Consider the following 20,348-nt stretch of genomic DNA (forward strand, 5'->3'; position numbering starts at 1 on the left):
TAACCTTTATGACAGCATGGATGGAAAACAGTTTGAAAGTTCCTCAAAAAAATTAAAAATACAACTACCTATGTTCTGGCAATTCAACCTCTGGGTATTTACCTGAAAAAAACCAAAACACTACTTTGAAGGAACATTTGAATCTAGGTGTTCATTGCAGCATTATTTACAATAGCCACAATGTACAGACAACCTGGGTATTCATCAGTAGATGAATGGATAAAGAAGAAGTGATACATATATACAATGAAATATTACTTGGTCATAAACAAGAATAAAAATTTTCCCATCTGTAACAACATAGGTGGACCTAGAAGGTAATGTGCTGAGTAAGTCAGATAAAGACAAATACCATATAATTTCACTTACATATGAAATCTAAAGAACAAAATTAACAAACCAACAAAATGGAAACAAACTCAGAGACACAGAGAAAATTTTTATACTTGACAGGTGGAAGGGGGTTGGGGAGTGGGTGAAAAGGGGGAAGAAATTAAGAAGCACATATTGTTAGTTACAAAATAGTCATGGGGATGTAAAGTGTAGCATAAGGAATATAGTCAATAATATTAATAATAACTAAGGTGTCAGATAGGTATTAGATTTATCAGAGTGATTACTTTGTAACACATATATATAAATGTCTTATCACCATGTTGTATACTTGGAACTAATATAATATTGTATGCTAACTGTAATTGAAAAATAAAAAAGTATATTTTTAAAATGTAGGGTAGCTATACTTATAACAGATATAATAAAATTTAAATTAAAAATTGTAATGAGACAAAGTAGGTAATTATATGATAAAAGCATCATCGAAAAATATAACTGTAAATATTTATGCACCTAGCAACAGAGTACCTGAATATATAAAGCACTAATGGAACTTAAAGGAAATAAACACCAATGTAAGAAGAGTTGGGGGCTTGAATACCCCATCCTCAATAATTAATAGATTGTCCAGAGAATCAATAAGAAAACAATAGATTTGAACAATACTATAGGTCAATAGTAGAGGATATAGAACAATATTGTTACATAAAATCGACCTAAAAGAACATCTGATAAATAAGGGTAATGGGGGTCAAATATATAGTGACAGAAGGAGATTCGACTTTGTTTGGTGAACACAGTGCAATACAGAGATGATGTATTATAAAATTGTACACTTGAAACCTATGTAATTTTATTAACCAATGTCACAGTAATTAAAAAAACAGCAAAACATATATCTTTCTGAAGCACACATGGAACATTTTCTAGAATAGACCATAAGTTAGGCCACATGTACGTCTTAGCAAATTCAAGAAGTTTTAAACCATACCAAGTATCTTCTCTAACCACAGTGGTATGAAACTGGAAATCAATAATGGACAATTCATGAATACATAAAAATTAAACAACACTCTCCTGAACAATGAGTGAATCAAAGAAGAAATTAAAGGGTAGATAAAAAAAGTATCTTGAGAGAAATGAAAATGGAATCACAATCTACGAAAAGTTATAGGATGCAGTAAATTGGTTCTAAAAGGGGAGGTCATAGCACTAAATTCCTACATTCAAAAACAAGAAAGATTACAAATAACAACCTAACACAAGTCCTCAATGATCTGGAAAGAGAACAAACTAAACCCAAAGTTAGCAGAAAAAAAAAGAAAGTAACAAAAATTAGAGTAGAAAAAAATAAAATAGAACAGGAAACAATAGAAAAGATTTTTAAAAACTAAGTGTTGGTTATTCGAATAAACAAAATTGACAAACCTTTAATTATAGTAACCAAGAAAAAGAGAAATTACCCAACTCAATAAAATTATAAATGAAGCAGAAGACATTACAACTGCTACCACAGAAATACAAACGATTATAAGAAGCTACTATGAATAAATATATGTTAATAAACTGGACAACCTAGAAAAATTAAAAATTTTTAGAAACATAAAACCTACAAGACTAAATCAGGAAAAATAGAAAACTTGAACAGATCAATTACTAATACGGTGATTGAATCAGTAATCAAAGATCTCCTAACAAAGAAATCCTCAGGGCCAGATGGTTTCTTTGATGAATTTTACCAAACATTTAAAGACTTAATGCCAATCCTTCTCAAACTCCTTTAAAAAATTGAAGACAGAAGACTCTCGAACTTGTTTTATGAGACCAGTATTGCCCTGATTCCAAAACAAGAAAACAAAACTACTGGAAAATATTCCTGATAGAGATGCAAAAATTCTCAATAAAATACTAGCAAACCAAATTCAGCAGTACATTTAAAAGGATCATACACCATGATCAATTAGGATTTATCCCTGGGATGCAAGGATGGTTCAACATACACAAATCAATAAATGTGATACATCAAATTGAGATAATGAAAAAAATCATATGATTATTATTTGCAATCATATTTTGACAAAATTAAAAATTTGTACATAATAAAAACTTAACAAATTCTGTATAGAAGGAACATACATTAAAGTAACAAAAGACCATATATGACAAGACCATGGTTAACTTCATATTAAATGATGAAAAGTTAAAAGATTTTCCTCTACGATCAGTACAATTAGACAATAAAACAAATAAAAAGCATTAAAATTGAGAAGGGAGAAGTAAATTTTTCTCTATTTGCAGATAACATTTTAATATTTTTCTTTGTTTATTTAGGTAACATTAATACAGAACATTATATGTGTTTCAGATGTGCAACATTATAATTTGACATCTGTATAAACTGCATCATGCTCACCACCAAAACTCTAATTTTTATCTGCCACTATACAATTGACCCCCTTTACCTGTTTTGCCTTTCTCCCCGCTCCCTTTATCCTCTGGTAATCATGATCTGTTGTCTCCTTATATAAGTTTGTTTTTACTTATTTTCTGTTTGTTCATTTGTATTTTGCTTTTTGTTTTTATATTCCACATATGAATAAAATCATATGCTATTTGTCTTTTCCATATGATTTATATTACTTAACATACCCTGAAGGTCCATCTGTGTTGTTAAAAATGGCAGAACTTCACTTTTTCATGGCTGAGTAGTATTCCATTATATATAAAATCTTATCTATTTCTGTCAATGAACATTTATCTTGCTTCCATATCTTGGCTATTGTAAATAATGGTGCAATGAATAAAGATGTGCGTATATCTTTTCAAATTGCTGTTTTTACATTCTTTGTATAAATATCCAGAAACAAAATTGCTGGATCATAGGATAGTTCTATCCCTTTTTTTTGAGGAATCTTGATACTTTTTTCCATAGTGTCTGTACCAGTTTATATTCCCACCAACAGTGTACAGGAGTTCCATTTACATCACGTGATTTTCAACATTTGTTGATGGCCATTCTAAAAGGTGTGAGGCAATACATCACTTTGGTTTTCATTTGCCTTTCCCTAATTAGTTATGTTGAACATGTTTTCATATGTCTATTGGTCATCTATCTGTCTTCTTTGGGAAAAATGTGTACTCACATCCTCTGCCCATTTTTATTGGACTGTTCTTATTTGTTTGTTATATGAATTCATTATATATTTTGTTATATGAATTCATTATATATTTTGTACATTATCACAACTATCATTTGCAAATATCTTCTCACATCTTCAAATGTACACATGTAGAAATCCTTCAGGCACATTGGTGTGCTGTACAGAGTATTGTACATTGGGCTATGACTGCCCTACAGGTTGTAAATTAAAGGAGAGAGACAAATGAAATGACTCATGCCACCATGATGCTGACATCACTCTTAGATGACACTCTAAATATAGAATATCTTAAAGACTCCACCAAAAAATTGTTTGATTTAATCAATGAATTCAGCAAAATTTCATAATATAAAATTAATGTACAAGAAATCAGTATCATTTATATATACAATTGATTATCTGAAAAAGAAATAAAGAATTATCTGAAAAATAAATAAAGGAAACAGTGCCAATTACCCCCCAGAGAAAGATGGCAAAGTCAAAAAATACTGTTTGCCAACTCTCATGACCAAATTAAAATTACAATTAAATTATAGAACAATCAGCCTGGGGCGCTATCTGAAGAATAGCTGAAGATAAGTCCTATAACTAATGATATAAAGAAGATGTGAAGTGGAATCTGGTAGGAAGGGCAGAGATGCTAAACAGCCCAGTCCCATATCCACAGGTGGTAGTTAAGAGTCTGGAGGGATATCTTGGTTTCAAGGTCCCCTCATAGAAGAGAGGAACCTCAGACTCACACCAGGCTCCCAGGCTTGAAACACCAGTGCCATGAAGAGCAGACTTCACAACATCTAACCGTAAAAAACAGTGGAGATTCCAGCTGTCTGAGTGAGATGCAAGGTAATTGGAAATTCAGGCATCCTTTTAAATTGCCTGCACATAGGCTTACCCACTTGCAGGCACTAACTCTGGGCTCTAGGGGAGAGACAGAGACTCAAGAGGTACCAGAGACATATAGGGAGAAATTGAATTGAGTGGCTTCATAGCAAGGACTGAAGGGACAGTCTCCATTGTCCCTGTTTTGAGTCCTCTTCCTGTGCAGCCTATGCATGGGCGCCATATTTCTTGTGTTGGGCCCTCCCCCACATGGCCAAACTTGACTCTTCATTAGCCCTGTAATTTCCACTCATTCTACCCTAGTGACTCCCCGGGACACTGTCCCCGCTCCCTCTCCAACTAGCATGCTGCTGGAGGCACTTTTGTGTTGGACAGCCAAACACACCATATGCATAACAGGATGCTCTTTCAGCAGCTAGTAGCCAGCCTCGAACATGCACTTGCAGGTGGTTATTCCAGAAGCAAAAGCCAGCATCAGCTCACAAGACACCAGAGGCATTTTTGACAGCCAGCAGCCAGGCCAAGCGTGTACTGTAGTTTTTCCTGGATAACTCTTGGGGGTCTGCTGGATAAACAGGCAATGGCTGACCACAGCATGCTTTGGGCCTTATGCTGAGTGCCACAGTCTCAGCACTGGCACCAAACTTGAATCTGCATTAAACTGATGAGCATCACTCGTCCTACCCTGGTGACTCTCTGAGACACATGCCTCACCAAACTCACATACCACATGAGGCTCTTTCAGTGGCTGAGCCCTATAAGCAGCTGGAAGGTGGCAGCAGGCTTCAAGATGCCATGAAACTTTTACTGAACTGCCCCAGGCCTGCTACTGGTGGCAGCCAGCCTCGGTTTGCAATGAGGCCTCTCATACACACCAGGTCTAGCACAGGCAGCACTCAGCCATGGATCACTTTGTAATTCTTACCACATAGCCTCAGGCCAGTTACAGGCAGTGATTGAAATTGGCCTGCACAGGATACCTTTCTAAGAGGCCCAGAACCAGTGCACGCAAATGGTATCATCTGATTTTTCCCCACAAGTGGCAGACACAAAGGGTGATTTCAGCAGGCACCAGAATCCACTGGGATGAATCCTGTTTTATGAAGTCAGTCCCCACACAGCAGCTTGGATGCTGTGGACATGGCCAGTCCTCACAGGCAGTCAACCTCAGGGTTATTCTCACCCACTGATATGTCAAAAATCAACTACAGCAGGGGGATACACACAACTCACACAAGAAACATTCCTGGAGTACCTGGCACAGGTGAAGAGGAAGACTGCACCATTGAACCACGCAGGGAAGCTTTTACATAAGGCCACCGGGCCTACACTGAGACACATGGCAAATCTATCTAATACATAGAAACAAAAACAGAGAGGCAGCCAAAATGAGGAAACAAAGGAATATGTCTCAAATTAAAGAACAAGAATATTCAAGGAAAAGACTAAATAAAATGGAAGCAAGCAATCAACCAGATATAGAATTTAAAACACTTGTTATAAGGATGCTCAAGGAATATAGTAAGAACTTCAACAAAGAGATAGTAAACATAAAAGAAGATACATAGAGCATAAAAAGAACCACTAAAAAATGGGTATACAATAACTGAAATGAAGAATGCACTAGAAGGAATCAATAACAGATTAGATGAAGCAGAAGATCAAATCAGCAATATAGAAGCAAGTTGGCAGAAAATGCCTAATAGGAGCAGCAAAAAGAAAAAAATGTAAAAAAAAAGAATAGTTCAAGGGACCTCTAGGACAACGTCAAACATAACAACATGTGTATCGTATGGGAACCAGAAAGTGAAGAGAGACATCAAGAGATTGAGAATCTAATTTAAGAAATAATAACTAAAACATGTCTTACCTGGTCAAAGAAATAGACATACAAGTACAGGAAGTATAGAGTCTCAAACAAGATGAATCCAAAGGGCCCACACTAAGACACCCAAAATTAAAATGGCAAAGGTTAAAGACAAATAGAGAATCTAAAAGCAGCATGAGAAATACAGCTAGTTACTTCCAAGGGAGATTCCATAAGACTGACAGCTGATTTCTCAACAGAAACTTTACAGGCCTCAAGGGATTGTCACAAAAATATTCAAAGTGATGAAAAGCAATAACCTACAACCAAGACTACTCTAACCAGCAAGGCTATCATCTAGATTTGAAGGATATAAAAGAGCTTCCCAGACAAGAAAAAGTTAAAATAGTATGACAACTAAAACCACATTACAAAACAAAAATTTTAAATGTCTTCCTTAAGAAGAGGAAGAAAGAACATAAATATGAATAATAAAATGGGAATGACTATGTATCTTTCAATAATCACTTCAAATGTAAATAGATTAAATGCTCCAATCAAAACTCACACCTGTCAGAATGGCTATCGTCAATAAATCAAAAAATGAGGATGCGGATTCAAGGGACCCCTCATACATTGTTGGTGGGATTGCAAATTGGTGCAGTCGCTATGGCAAACAGTATGGAGGTTTCCTAAAAAATTAAAAATGGATCTACCTTTTGACCCAGGAATTGTACTTTTGGGTATTTATCCAAGGAAAATCAAAACAATAATTTGTAAAGATATATGCACTCCAATATTCATGGAAGCACAATTTACAATAACCAAGATATAGAAGCAACCTAAATGCCCATCAACAGATGATTGGATAAAGAAATTACGGTTCATATATACAGTGGAATGTTACTCAGCCATTAAAGAAAATGAAATCCTACCATTTGCAATGACATAGATGGACCTAGAGGTTATTATGCTGAGTGAAATAAGTCAGATATAGAAAGATAAATACCATATGATTTCAATTATTTGTGGAATCTAAGGAAAAAAGGAACAAACTAATCAAAAACAGACTCACAAATATAGTGGACAATTTGACAACAGACAGAGAGGAAGGGGGTTGAGTGGCTGGAAGAATGGGGTAAAGGCTTAAAGAAGTACAAATTAATAGTCGATAGCTTGTCATAGGGACGGGGCGCACAGCAGAGGGAATGCAGTTAGCATTAATATGATGGCTAGGTGGAAGGCCAGGGGAGGGAGGGAGCAACTGGGGGGAATCGATTTATGAACCATATAGATGTCTAATCAATGTACTGTATACTTAAAACTAATTTAAATAAATTTTAAAAATAAAAAATAAAGAGCATGGTTAACTCAAGTCAAAAACAAAAGTCATAAGGTAGCTGAATGGATAAGAAAACAAGGCTCAGAAATTTGTCATTTATAAAAGACACACTAACTGAAAGTAAAGGAATGAAAAAAAGAGAAATATTTCTTTTGACTGGAAATGAAAAAAAGCTAGGGTGACAATACTTATATCACGGAAAATAGACATTTTTTTTTCTTTTAATTGATCATTAAAATTTGGTTATTTTTTCTTTGAATTGTTTTAATTTTGAATTTTATTATTTCTTCTTTACTTTTTAATTTTTAAATTATAGATGACATTCAATATTATTTTGTATTAGTTTTAGGTGTATGGCATAATGGTTATACATTTATATAATTTGTGACGTGATCCCCTCAATTAGACTAGTACCCACTACCACTATACATAGATATTACAATATTATTGGTTATATTCCATATGCTGTAATTTAAACCTAGGTAACTATTTTGTAACTACCAATTAGTACTTCTTAAGCTCTTCTTTTTTTTACCCAGACCCCCAAATCCCCTCTTAACTGGCAACCATCAAACTGACAGTTTCTTCTCTATGTATGAGTTTGTTTTTAATTTTTTATTTTGTTCTTTAGATTCCACAAAAAGTGAGATCATATGGTATTTATCTTTCTTTTGCTGACTGATTTCACTTAGAATAATACCCTCCAGTTCTATCCACACATTGTCACAAATGATTAGATTTCATTTTTATGGATGAGTAATATCCCATTGTATATATGTACCACTTCTTTATCCAATTGTCTATTGGTGAACACGTAGATTGCTTCCACATCTTGGCTATTTTAAACAGTGCTGCAATCAACATACGGTGCATATACCATTTCGAATTGGTGCTTTGGATTTCTCTGGATAAATATTGAGAGGTAGATATTTATCCAAGGTCATAAGGCAGTTCTCTTTTAATTTTATGAGGAACCTCACAAAGTTTTTCTATAGTAGCTGTACCAATTTGCAATCCCACCAAAAGTGCATGGGGGTTCCCTTTTCTCCATTTTTTGATTTATTGACGATAGCCATTCTGACAGGTGTGAGTTTTGATTGGAGCATTTAATCTATTTACATTTGAAGTGATTATTGAAAGATACATAGTCATTCCCATTTTATTATTCATATTTATGTTCTTTCTTCCTCTTCTTAAGGGAGACATTTAAAAATTTTTGTTTTGTAATGTGGTTTTAGTTATCATACTATTTTAACTTTTTCTTGTCTGGGAAGCTTTTTTATATCCTTCAAATCTAGATGATAGCCTTGCTGGTTAGAGTAGTCTTGGTTGTAGGTTATTGCTTTTCATCACTTTGAATATTTTTGTGACAATCCCTTGAGGCCTGTAAAGTTTCTGTTGAGAAATCAGCTGTTGAATTCAGTTTGATAGTATTTTATTGAGGATTTTCACACCTGTGTTCTTCAGGAATATCTGCCTATAATTTTCTTTTTCTGTAAAGTCTTTGTCTGGTTTTGAAATCAGGGTAATGGTGGCCTTGTAGATTAAGTTTGCAAGTCTTTCCTCTTCTTGAATTTTTTGAATTAGTTTAAGAAGAAGAGGCGTTAATTCCTGCAATGTTTGGTAAAATTCGCCTGAGAAGCCATTCAGTCCAGAATTTTGGTTTGGTGGTGTTTTTTTTTTTTTTGGTTTGGTTTTTGTTTTTTGTTTTTTTGAGTACAGATTCAATTTCATTAGTAGTAATCAGTCTTTTCAGATTTTCTGTTTCTTCCTGAGTTAGTCTTGGAAGATTTCATGTTCCTAAAAATTTATTCATTTTTTTCCAGATTCTCCAATATGTTTGTATATAATTGATCTTAGTATTTTCTTACACTACTTCCTTTTATTTCTGTAGTGTCAGTTGTCACTTATCCTCTTTAATTTCTGACTTTCTTTATTTGTATCTTCTCTATTTCTTGATAAGTATAGTTAAAGATTTATAAATTTTAACTTTTCAAAGAACTAGCTCTTGGCTTATTGATCTTTTGTACTTTATAAGACAATTTCATTTATTCCCACTCTGACCTTTATCATTTCCTTCTTTCTACTCACTTTAGGCTTTATATGCTGTTATTCATTTATTTTTTTTTAGTTCCTTTAAGTGTAATGTTAAATGCTTTATTTGAGATTTTTCTTGTGTTTTGAGGTAGGGCTGTATTGTTATGAATTCTTACTTTAGGGCTGCTTTTACTCTGTTGCATAGATTTTGGGTGTTGTATTTTCATTTTCATTTGTCTCAAGGTGTCTTTTGATGTCTTCCCTATTCTTATTATTGATTCATTCATTCTTTAGAAGCATGCTATTTAGCTTTCATATATTTGTGTGTTTTTCAAGGTTTTTTTTGTAATTGATTTCTTGTTTCATACCATCGTGGTCAAAGAAGATGCTTGATATGATATTGTTCTTCTTAAACTTATTGACACTTACTTTGTAGCCTAACATGTGGTCAGTCTTGGAAAACATTTCACGTGCACTTAAGAAGAATGTATAATCCACTGCTTTGGGATGAAATACCCTAAAAATATCAATTATATCCATCTGGTCTAGTGTGTCATTTAAGGCCAGTTTCCTTAGGCCTTCATTTAAGGCTAGTTTTCTGTCTTGAAGATTCCATCCTTCAGTGTCAATGGGATGTTAAAGTCCCCTACTATTACGGTATTACTATTGATCTCTCCCTTTATGTCAGCCAATATTTGCTTTATATATTTAGGTGTTCCTATGTTGGTTGCATGAATGTTTACAAGGGTTATACTTCTTTTTGGATTGATTCCTTTATCACTATGTAATGTCTTTCTTTGTCTTTTATTACAGATTTTGTTTAAAGTCTACTTTGTCTACTTTTGACAGCTGGGCAACCAGCCATGCCTCATGCACCACAGGAGGTTCTTTCAAAAGCAAACAGTTAGCTTTGGCTCGCACACCACTGAAGGTATTTTTGGTGGCTGGTGCTCAGTCTCAATTTTTGCTGCAGTGTTTTTGGACAACTCTTGGGCATCTGTGGGCTTGAGCGAGGTATAGTGCAGCTGTTCACAGTATGCCAAATTTGAATCTGCATTAATCTGATGAACACTCTCTGCATCCTGGTGACTACCAGGATATCTGCCTCACACATCTCTCGTGCCACCTGATCTCTTTCAGTGGCTGAGCCTAAAAGCAGCTAGCAGGGGATATCAGGACTCACAGTGGACAGGGCCTTTTCTTAAGCTGCCACAGACATGGTGTTGCAGCAGACAGCCTCAGTAATCAGTGTGGCCTCTCTTACATGCCTCCAGGTCCAGCAGAGTAGTGACCAACTGTAAATAGCTTTGTATTTCCTACCAGGTATTCTCAGGCCAGTCACAAGCAGTGGCTGACTTTAGCCTGCACAAAAGCCTGTCCCAAGAGGCCCCAGAAACAATACATGCAAAAAAGCATCTTCATACCAAAACAGAGCACTACCTAATTAAGCCCACAGTGACACACAAAGGGTGATCTCAAAAGGTATACAAGCCTGCAGGGGCAAATCCCTCTCTGTAGGGTTAGCCCACAAACAGCAGTTCCTATGCTGTAGGCATGATTAATTCTCACAGTTGATTGATCTGAGAGTCAATTTCACCTGCCGACGTGCCAACAACTATCAAAGCTCGAATACAATAGGAGGGCACACACCGTCCACACATGAAACATTCCTGGAGCACCCAGTGTGAGTGAAGAGAAAGACTAACACTGAAACCCACAGGGCACCTTTTATATAAGACCACATGGTTAGCACTGGATGACAGAGAAGATCTACCTTATACATTGAAACAAACACAGAAAGGCAGGCAAAATAAGTAAACAAAGAAACAAGTCCCAAATGATGGTTTTATCTATCAACAATTTCTTTCAATGTAAATGGCTTAAATTTTCCAATCAAAAGACATAGGGTGGCTGAATGAAAAAGAAAACTACACCATTACAAATGCTGCTTGCAAGACTCTCACTTCAGCTGGAAAGATACAGACAACTAAAAGTAATGGGATAGAAAAAAATATTTGTTGAAATGGAAACAAAAAAAAAAGCGGGGAGGGTAATACTCATACCGGACATTATAGCCTTTAAAACAAAGGCTATAACAAGAAACAAAGAAATACCCAGTAATCCCACTTCTTGTTTTTTATCCGAAGAAACCCAAAAACCACTTTGAAGGGACATGTGCATCTATATGTTCATTGTACCATTATTTACACTAGCCATTATATGAAGGCAATTCAGGTGTCCATCAATGAATACATGAGTAAAGAAGATGTGGTACATCTATGTAATGGAATATTACTCAGCCATAAAAAAATTAAATCTTGCCATCTGCAACAGCATTAATGGATCTAGAGGGCACTGTACTAACTGGGGATAGTCAGACAGAGAAGGACAAATGTCATATGTTTCCACTTATATTGGAATCTGATAAAATAGTATAAATAAGCAAACAAAACAGAAGCAAACTCATAGATAAAGAGAAAATTTGATGGTTGCCAGATGGAAGGGGAGTTAGGGAATAGGTAAAAACGGGTATTAAAAGGTACAAATTGGTAGTTACAAAATAGTCATGGGGAAGTGATACATAGCATAAGAATATAGTAAATAATATTTCAAAAACTATGTGTTGATAGATAGGTACTACATTTATCAGGGTGATCACTTCATAAGTTTTATTAAGGTCTAATGACTATGTTCTATACCTGAAACCAATATAATATTGTATGTCAAATGTAATTTAACAATAAAATAAATTATTTTTAAAAAGTGGGTGAGGGAAGGCTTCAAAGCTCATTTTATGAGGTCACCATGACCAAGATTCAAAAACCAGAGAGAAACATTACAAAAAAAGAAAATTATAGGTCAATATACCTGAATAATATAAATGCAAAAATCTTCAACAAAATATTAGCAAACTGAATTCAGCAAGACATTGAAAAGATTATATACCATGATCTAGAGGGATTCATTCCTGGAATGCAAGGTTGTTTCAATTAATTTGATATACCACATAAACAAAATGTAAAATAAAAATCATATGATTGTATTAATAGATACGAAAAAAGTGTTTGACAAAATTCGGCATCTCTTTATGATAAAAACTCTCAGCAAAGTGAGAATAGAAGGAACATACCTCAATATAATAAAGGCCCTATATGATAAATTCCCAGATAACTTAATACTCAATAGGGAAAAGCTAAAAGTATTTTACTTGAGGTTAGAAACAATGCAAGGATATCCACTCTCACCACTTTTGTTCAGCATAGTATTGGAGGTCCTAACCATTGGAATCAGACAAGAAGAAAAAAAATAAAGGCCATCCAAATTGAAAAGGAAAATGTAAAATGGTCATTATTTGCAGACATCATGCTATATAGAGAGAACCCTAAATATTCCATCAAAAAACTATGAGATCTGATAAGCGAATTCAGTAAAGTAGCAGGATACAAAATTAATATTCAGAAATTAGTTGCATTTTTATATACCAATAATGAACAGAAAGAAAAATTAAGAAAGTTATCCCATTCACAATTGTATCAAAAAATAAAATACCTAGGAATAAATTTAACCAAGGAAGAAAAAGAACTGTACTCAAAAAATTATAATACATTAAAAAAAGAAACTGAAAAAGCTTCAAATAAGTGGAAGCGTATAGTGTGCTCATGTATAGAAAGAATGAACAGCATCAAAATGTCCATACTACTTAAACAAACCTATGAATTCAATAGAATCTCTATAAATAATAACATTGGCATTTTTCACAGAACTAGAACAAATAACCCTAAATTTTATGTGGAACCACAAAAGACCCTGAATAACCACAGCAATATTGCAAAAGAAGAGCAGAGTTGGATACAAACTATATTACAAGGATACAAACTATACTTCAAAGTTGGATAGAAACTATACTAATATCAAACTATACTACAAGGCTAAAAGCTTTAAAACAGCATGATACTGGAGAAAAAAGAATGGTGTAGATGATAGAAGCTCTGTTCATCCCTCTGGTGACCAAATGAAAGTTTCAACGGAAACAAGGAGCAGCAGCAAGGAAAAATCACCTGGGATGAACAAGCCATACAACTAGGGAGGAATCCAAAAAAACACTCTGCAGTGGCAAGGACATGGTGAGGACATGAGGCTGCCTGGTCTCCAGCAGCTAAAAGAGATGGAGGCTGTGGCAGCGGCAGCGGCAGACACGTCTTAAAGGGGCTGAGTCCATCAGTAGATTTTCGCGGTGACAGACCTGCTCACTCTGAATACCGGTGCCAATTCGGCTGCACACAGGGGGCACCAGGGACTTACAGGGAGATATTATCAGAGTGAAGGCCGAGGCAAGGCTCACTCTGTACAGAAGTGCCAGTAGTATCTATTGTTCCCTATTGAGCCCTCCCCACTACCAGTGCACCAGACATAGCACTGCTATAGCCCTGACATCATCAAACTGGATAACAGTGGTAGCTCCGCCCAGAGGATTCCCTGAAACCTTGTCTCACCCAACTCGCAACCCCACCCAAGCCACATCTGGGTATATCCTCAGTGAGTCAAGTGCTTCTTGCCGAGCAGCGCCTAGACCCACACTGGAGGCAGCTGGCCTCGGCTACTGGTGTAGCCTTTTGAGGCAACTATCAGCACAGCATCTGTGGATTGCTTGCTGAAACTTATCAGGTGGCCCCAGAGGGTAGAGGCTTAGGCTAAATTTGGCGTGCAGCTGAACCCCTTGCAGGACTGTGCCACTGGACACCTACTTCACAAATCCACACCAATCAAACCAGGAGATTTAGGAGCTTTGCTTAGTACATAGAAACAGACATGGAAAGGCAGCCAAACTGTGAAGGCAAAGAAGCAGAAACCATAGGAAAGAACAGAACAGAGGTCCAGATATAATGGAGTCAAGTAATCTAAGAGATGCAGAGTTCAAAACACTGGTTATAAAGATGTTCAATGAACTTTTGGGACATGTAGTTAAATTCAGTGAGAACTTCAACAAAGAAATAAAAAGCATAAGAATGGTAATAGGAATTATAAAAGAGAATCAGTCTGAAATGAAGAACACCTTATCTGAGATGAGAAGTATATTAAATGGAATAACAAAAGGAATAAACAAAGTGAATAAAGAAAAGGATCAAATTACCTAGCTAGAGGATGGAAAAGCCAAGGACACTCAATCAGAATGGCAAGAAAAAAGATGCCAAGACTATAAAAATAATTTTAAAAGCATATAGGACACTATTAAGAGTCCAAATATCCATCCGATCGGCATAACTAAAGAAAATCGAGATGTCGAACAGCTGTTTGAAGAAATAATGATGGAAAACTTTCCTAACCTGGTGAAGGCAAGGGACATAAAACCCCAGGAAGCTCAGAGAATCTCAAAAACCAGAGATCCAAAGAGGCCCACACCAAGACACGTCATAATTAAAATTCCAAAGGTTAAATACAAAGAAATATTAAAAACAGCAAGAGAAAAACAGATAGTTACCTATAAGGGAACACCAATATGACTGGCAGCTGTTTCTCAAAAGAAACTATGCAGGACAGAAGGGCTTGGCAAAAAATATTCAACAGATGAAGACCCAGGATCTACAATCTAGAATACTTTATCCTGCAAAGCTGTCATTTACAAGTGAAGGACAGATAAAGAGCTTCCCAGACAAAAATAAGCTAAAGGAATTTATCACCACCAAGTCAGTATTACAGAAAATTTTGGAGAGACTTCTTTAAGAAGAAAAAAACATGTATCGAAACAAGAATAAAGAATGGTAATAACTACATTCCTATCGACAAGTACCTCAAATGAAAAAGAATTAAGTAGTCCAACCAAAAGATAGAGTAGCTGAATAAATAAGAAAACAACATATGCTGCCTACAAGAGACTCACTTCAGATTAAAAGACACACACAGACTAAAAGGAAGGGGATGGAAAGAGATATTGCTTTGATGGACCCAGTAGATATTTAAATCACAGAAACATAAACACTGTATGGTTCCACTTATGTACAGAATTTAAGGAATAAAAAGAACAAACTAATCAAAAACAGACTCACAAATATAGTGGACAATTTTGTGATGGACAGAGGGGAGGTATGTTGAGGGGCTGGGAGAATGTGGTGAAGGGTTAAAGAAGTACAAATTAGTAGCTAATGGATGGTCATAGGGATGGGGAGCACAGCATAGGGAATGCAATGTTGGCTCAGTGGAGGGTCAGGGGAGGGAGGGAACAATTGGGGGGATCATTTTATGAACCATATAGATGTCTAACCAATATACTGTATACTTGAAACTAATTAAAATATTTTTTAAACCCAGCATAATACTGGCATAAAATCAGACACATAAATCAATGGAACAGAATAGAGAGCATAGAAATAAAGCCATGCCTATGTGAACACTTAATCTATGACAAAGGAGACAAGAATATACAGTGGGGTAAAGACAGTTTATTCAATAAATGGGTATGGGAAAACTGGACATGTAAAAAGATACATGTAAAAAGATGAAACTGGACCACCTTCTTACATTACATATAAAAATAAACTCAAAATGGATGAAAGATTTAAATGTAGGAACTAAATCATAAAACTCCTAAAAAAATGGAGGTGGTAAACTCTCTGATATTGCTCTTAGTATTATTTTCTCTGATATGTCTCCTTGGGCAAGGTAAACAAAAGAAAAAATAAACAAAAGGGACTATATCAAAATAAAAAGTTTTGCACAGAAAAAGAAACCATCAACAACAAAAAAAAGACAATATACTAAATGGGAGAAGATATTCACTAATGATACATTTAATAAGAGGTTAACATTTAAAATTTATAAAGAGCTTCTACAGCACAATATCAAAAATACAATCCAATTAAAAATGGGCAGAAGGGGGAAGTAGATGAAGGAAAAAAGAAAAAGAAAAAAAAGAAAAAATAATAATTTCTTCAATTAATTAATTAATTAATTAATTATTTTTAAGTAATGGCAGAGGACCTGAATACACATTTCTCCTAAGAGGATCTACAGATGGCAAATGCATATATTAAAAGATGCTCAAGGTCACTAATCATCAGAGAAATACAAATTAAAAACACAATGAGATTTTACCTCATACCTGTCATAATGGTTATTACCAATAAATCTAAAAACAACAAGTGTTGGTAAGGATGTGGAGAAAATGGAACCATTGTGCACTGTTGGTGGGCTTGCAAATTGGTGCAGCCACTATAGAAAACAGTTCGGAGTTTCCTTCCTCAGAAAATTACAAATAGAACTATCTTTTGACTCAGCAATTTTGGTTCTGGGTATTTATCTGACAAAATTTTTAAAAACATGAATTCAAAAAGGATATCCATCCTGATGTTCAGTGCAGCATTACTCTCAAGAGCCAAGATGTGGAAAGCACCTAAGTACCTATCAATAGATGATTGGATAAAGAAGATGGGGTACATATATACAATGAACTATTACTCTGCCATAACAAAAAATAAAATCTTATTATTCGCATAAACATAAATGGACCTAGAGAGTATTCAGGTGGAGAAAGATAAATGCTATATATTCTCACTTATATGTGAAATCTAAAGAACAAAATAAGTGAACGAACAAAAGAGAGACAGACTCATAGATGTAGAAAACACACTGATGGTTGGCCAATTTGAGGCTGGGTAAAAAAAGATGAAGGGATTAAGAAGTACAAACTGGTAGTTACAAAATAGCCATGAGGATATACATAACAGCATATGGAAAATAGTCAATAATATTGTAATAGCTATGTATAGTGCCAGGTGGGTACTAGACTAATCAGGAGGATCACTATATAAATGTCTAACCACTGTACTGTACACCTGAAACTGATATAAATAATATTGAATGCCAATTGTAATTGAAAAAATGATGGAACAAAAAGAAACAGTACTATATATAATAGTATCAAAACAAAATACTTAACAATAAATTTAACCAATTATATGAAAGATTTTTACACTGAAATCTATGATATTCATAAAAAATCAAAGAAGACACAATAAATGGAAAGGTATCAACTGTTCATGGATTGAAAGAATTAATATTGTTAAAATACCCACACTACCTAAAGCCATATATAGGTTATGCAATCCTTATCAAGATTCTATGGTACTTTTTACAGAAGTAGAAAAAAAAGAAAACCCAAAGCAATCCTGAAAAAGAAGTACAAAGCAGGAGGTATGTATTTACAATAGATAAGACATGGAAACAACCAAAGTGTCCATTAATGAAAAAATGGATAAAGAATTTATGGTATATATGAATACAGTGGAATATTAATCAGCTATAAAAGGAAATATTGATAGAGCTTGAGAGCATTTTGCTAAGTAAAGTATGTCAGATAGGAAAAGACAACTGTTTGATCTCTCTTATATGTAAAATCTTTAAAAAAATCCTAGAAAAAGAGATCATATTTGTGGTAACCAGGGGTGGGTTTTGGGGTGTTGGAGAATTAAATGAAGATGGTCAAAAGGTATAAACTTCCAGTTAGAAGGTAAATAAGTACTAGGGACATAATATACAACATGATAACTATAGTTAACAATGATCTATAGTATATTTGTAAGATTTTAAAGTAGACCCTAAGATTTTTCATCACAAGGAACAAAACATGATTTTGTTTTATTTTTGTACCTATATGAGGGGATGCCATTTAACTAAACTTATTGTGGTAATCAGTTCAAAATATATTAAAATCGAGGCATTATAGTGTATACCTGGAGCTTATACAGTATTATATATCGATTATATCTCAATAAAATTAATAAAATTTTTTAAAGAAGTAAAACTTGAAAATGCATAAATATGTAGAAATAACATAATCTTAAACAAGCATTGGTCAAAGAAGAGATTAAAAGGGAAATATAAAAAAAATACTGCAAGACATATGAAAAGAAAAATACAATACACCAAAATTTATGAGGTGTCACAGATGATGCAAAGAGGAAAGTTCATACTGATAAGCACATACATTAAAAAAACCCAAATAACCTAACTTTACATCTCAATAAGCTACAAAAAGAAAAGCAAACTAAACCCAAATTAGCAGAAGAAATAAAATAAATATTAGAGCAGAAATAAAAAATAGAAAATAGAAAAACAAGAGAAAAAATTAATAAAACTTAGGATTTGGTTTTTGAAAAGGTAAACAATATTGATAAACCCTTAGCTAACACTCAAATAAATAAAATCAGAAATGAAATAAGAGACATTATAACTGATGCCACAGAAATACAAAAGATCGTGAGACTACTATGAACAAGAATACACCAACAAACTGAATAATCTAGAAGAATAAACAAATTCCCAGAAACAAACAAACTGCCAAGACTGAATTATGAAGAAATAGAAAATCTAAACAGACCCATAAGTAGGATAGAGTTTGAATCAGTTATCAAATATTTCCAATGATGTAAAGCTCAGGGCCATTTGGCTTCACTAGCGAATTCTAACAAACATTTAAGAGGAATTAACACCAACTCTTTTCAAACTCTTCCAAAACTAGAAGAAAATAGAACACTTTCGAACTTATTTTGTGACACCGAAATTACCCCGATACCAAAGCAAGGCTTAGATATCAAACACAAAAACACAGGCCAATATCCCTGATAAGTATAAATGCAAAAATCCCCAGCTATCATAAATCAATTAATGTGATATACCACATTAACAGAATAAAGGATAAAAATCATATTATTATTTCAACAGATGTAGAAAAAGCACTTGACAAAATTTAACACTATTTCATGAAAAACTCTCAACAAACTAAGAATGGAAAATATCTCAATGTAATGAAGGCCATATGTGAAAAGCCCACAGCTGGCACTATACATAATAGTGAAAAACTGAATTACTTTCCTCAAATATCAGAAATAAGATGCCTGTCTACAGCCATGCCACCCTGAACAAGCCCGATCCCATCTGATCTCAGAAGCTAAGCAGGGTCGAGCCTGGTTAGTACTTGGATGGGAGACTACCTAGGAAGACCAGGTGCTGTAGGTGTAAAAAATAAATAAAATATAAGGGATTGTAAACTAACAAGGTCCTTGCAATCTGTGAGGTCAACCAAGGGTTGCCTTGCCTAAATTAAAAAGGAAAAAAAAGAAAAGAAAAGAAAAGAAAAGAAAAGAAAAGAAAAGAAAAGAAAAGAAAAGAAAAGAAAAGAAAAGAAATAAGAAACAAGATGCCCAAATGGAAAGTACTATCATGTTCATAGATTGGAAAACTTAACATTGTTAAAATATCCATACTACTCAAAGCAATTTATAGAGTTAAAATCCCAATGATATATTTTATAGAAGTAGAAAAAACAATTATACCATTAATATGAAACCACAAAGAAATCACAAATATCCTGAGAAAGAAAAACAAGGCTGGAAGCATCATACTTCCTGATTTCAAATTATACTACAAAGCTATAGTAATTAAAACAGTACAGTACTGGCATAAAGACAGACTTATACACCAATGGAATATAATAGACAGCTCAGAAATAAACCCACACATATATAGTCAACTGATCTTTTACAAGGGCGCCATGAATACATAATGGGGAAAGCATAGTCTCTACCCCTAATGGTGTTGAGAAAACTGAATATCTACATGCAAAAAAATAAATATCACCCCTAACTGACACCATACACAAAAGTCAACTCAAAATGAATTAACGACTTAAATGTAAGACCTGAAAACATAAAATTCCTAGAAAAGAAACATAGGAGAAAAAATTCTTGACAGTGGTCTTGGCAATAAGTTCTTGTATATGATGCCAAAAGCACATGCAACAACAAAAAAATAGGAATGCATCAAACTAATA

At 34.4% G+C, this 20,348-nt stretch overlaps 1 pseudogene; it reads left to right on the top strand.

Annotated features, from left to right (window-relative positions):
• Positions 1 to 19,415: 19,415 nt before the first annotated feature.
• On the top strand, positions 19,416 to 19,534 carry LOC118608068 (annotated as a pseudogene).
• The last annotated feature ends 814 nt before the right edge of the window (positions 19,535 to 20,348 follow it).

This window comes from Rousettus aegyptiacus, unplaced genomic scaffold (genome assembly GCF_014176215.1).
Source record: "Rousettus aegyptiacus isolate mRouAeg1 unplaced genomic scaffold, mRouAeg1.p scaffold_m13_p_9, whole genome shotgun sequence".
Lineage (NCBI taxonomy): Eukaryota > Metazoa > Chordata > Mammalia > Chiroptera > Pteropodidae > Rousettus > Rousettus aegyptiacus.